General features: G+C 46.0%; 1 long non-coding RNA gene across 1 annotated transcript; it reads left to right on the top strand.

Moving 5' to 3' along the window:
• Positions 1-454: 454 nt before the first annotated feature.
• Positions 455-1,045, top strand: LOC143707294 (uncharacterized). The gene is made up of 3 exons (XR_013193156.1): positions 455-523; positions 662-774; positions 906-1,045. It is a non-coding gene; the product is annotated as an uncharacterized LOC143707294 (long non-coding RNA).
• The last annotated feature ends 1,799 nt before the right edge of the window (positions 1,046-2,844 follow it).

Raw genomic sequence — 2,844 nt, forward strand, 5'->3', positions numbered from 1 at the left:
GTAGACTTGCTTGAGCTGATAGAAAGGCAACAGTTACTCAAATAACCACTCGTTACAACCAAGGTCTGCAGAAGAGCATCTCTGAACACAAAAACACGTCCAAACTGGAAGCAGATGATCTAAAGCAGCAGAAGACAACACTGGTGACACTGAGGCTACAATTCATATAGGCTCACCAAAATTGGACAATAGAAGATTGGAAAAATGTTACCTGGTCTGATGTGTATCAATTTCTGCAGTAACATTCAGATGGTAGGGTCAGAATTTGGCATAAACAACATGAAAGCATTGATCCATCCTTCTGTGGCAGGTTCAATGAAATTCTCCTTGCCTGCATGTGGTTGGATCATCTACTCGTTGAGTTTCGTCCTATCAGTGGGCTGCAGTAGCGTGTATAAAAGTTGGCTGGCTGGAGTCTATGGTGTCACGAGTCACCGGCCCTCCCGTGTTGTCATTCAACCGTAATCCAGGGCAGCATGCAAATCCCTGCGGCTGGCATTGGGTTGAAGTTGTTCCTCCTCTGGTAGGTGAAAGTTATGATTGTGTTTTATCTAGGGTATCCACTCGTGTTGTAGCAGCATCCTTGTTGTGTGCAGTCAAAGTTTTGAGTGAGGCTGATTCCAGCATGGCTAATACGAGCATCCGAATTTCAATGCGGAAGCGCTGGGTTGTCGCCGGCGCATACGTGGTCCTTCCAATGGACTGGACGAGCCCTCAGCTTTGCCTGTTTATGTCTGCCTGACTGGTTTGATTCCCGGAGATCGCACCCATAAGGTATGTTGTTTTAAATTATTATCGCCTAGGTCGAGTGGTGATCTGCTGTTGAGAGAAATTGATTTTTAGGAATAGTTGTTAGTAGTTAAATGATGAAGAGTTTGTCTGATTGTTAACTTGTAATTTTATAGATGTATTGAGTCCAGATTGGTCGCGTCCGCATGGGCGATTTAGCGTCCGTGCGGTTGGACTGCGGGGGACTACCGTAAGGGGGCGCTGTTGCTTTGCTGTTGACAATTGGATCGAAATTTGCTGCCCTGTGTGTGTGTGTGGGGGTTATATTATTTCTTCTTTTCTTTTGTATTAGTTATTTTTATATTGTGATTGGAATTTTTAATATTTCCACTTTGGAAGTGTGAAGATCTACATTCCAATTTTTGTCTTTGTGAAGTGTCTGTTCAAACTGTGACCATTGTGAGTTGTGTCGGTTCAACTGTGAATCCTGAGGTGTGTAACTTAATTCTGTTGTTTCAGGAGCTGAGAGCTTAAAGCAGGGGTGGATTGCTGGTGGTGGTCTTCCTCGCGAGTGTTGTGTCATGAGTGGCGCGTGTGAGTGTTTGTTTGTGCACAGGTGTACGGGAAAGGTGACTTGCCGTGGAGGCCTTACGTGCCCTTCTATCCCCTGCTGACATGCCTGGGCTCCTTTTTCTCGAATTCTGACGACACTGACTCCTCAGGTCGTTCTGTGTGTGTCTTGTAATGGTGTTGTTGTCTATATTAAGTATTATTGATGAGTGTGTTGTGGAGACCTTTCCGTGGATGCCGGGCTGGAGCTCAAGTAAAGGCTAGGAGGCTTTTTTTGCCATCGATCATCATGGGCAACGTTAATTCGCTGCCTAATAAGTGTGAGGAGTTGGAGGCGCTGATAAAAACTGATCGGATCTATAAGGAATGCTGTCTATATTGTATTATGGAGACTTGGCTCACCGATAATGTCCCTGACTCAGCTGTTAACATACCTGGTTTCACCATAGTGCGGGCGGACAGACAGCCGGAGAAGTGTGGAAAGATGAAAAGAGGAGGACTGGTGTTGCTCGTGAACGACAGATGGTGCCGCTCCGGTCATATAACTGTTAACTGCTGCCGGGATGTGGAGGTATTAGCGGTGAGTTTAAGACATTACTATGTGCCGCGGGAGTTTTCTCACATCGTCGCCATTACTGTTTACATTCCACCGCGCGCAGACCCTTCAGTAGCGTGTGACGTCATTCAGGACACGGTTGCAAGAATACAGTCACAACACTCAGATGCGCTGATTGCCATTTCGGGAGATTACAATCATGTTGACATTAGCTCATTTGTGAGCGGCTTTACACAGTATGTCAACTGTTATACGAGGAACAGCAGCATTCTGGATCTTTGCTACATCAATGTGGAAAATGCTTATAGTGTATGCGTGCTGCCCCCGCTCGGCAAGTCAGACCACAACTTGATCCATCTCAAGTCGTCCTATAGACCTTGTGTAATGAGACTGCCTGCAACCATCAGATCCTATAGGAGGTGGACCCCGGAGACCAGCGAAGCTCTGAGGGACTGCTTTCAGTCTACTGACTGGAATACACTTATGGACACTCACAGGTCAGACAACAATATTGATGGGGCAGTTGAATGTGTGACTGATTATGTCAACTTTTGCATGGATGTGGTGGCCCCGGTCAGAGAACTTCGATATTTCCCAAATAATAAGCCCTGGATTACGAGCAGTATAAAGCACCTACTGAATCAGAAGAGGGAGGCTTTTAAAGCTGGAGACAGGAAAGGATCAGAGATGCCCAACATGACTTAAAAAAGGCTATAAGGCAAGCTAAAAAGACTACAAGGAAAAACTGGAGAAAAAACTGCAGCACAACAACACAAGAGAAGTGTGGAAGGGAATGAGAGTGATTACTGGCTATAAGGAGAACGGAAGGGTGACTGAAGGAGATGTCTCTTTGGCTAACGAGTTTAACCACTTTTATAGTAGGTTTGCTCCTGTCTTTGCTCCTCCACCACGTTCACCCAGCGACTATTTTACCTTTGCGGCTGCCTCCTGCCCATTTCCACCATGCGGCTGTTCCATCTCTGCTGTTC

This window comes from Siphateles boraxobius, unplaced genomic scaffold (genome assembly GCF_051911475.1).
Source record: "Siphateles boraxobius isolate OS27281-9 unplaced genomic scaffold, OSU_SipBor_1 41, whole genome shotgun sequence".
NCBI classification, from domain to species: domain Eukaryota; kingdom Metazoa; phylum Chordata; class Actinopteri; order Cypriniformes; family Leuciscidae; genus Siphateles; species Siphateles boraxobius.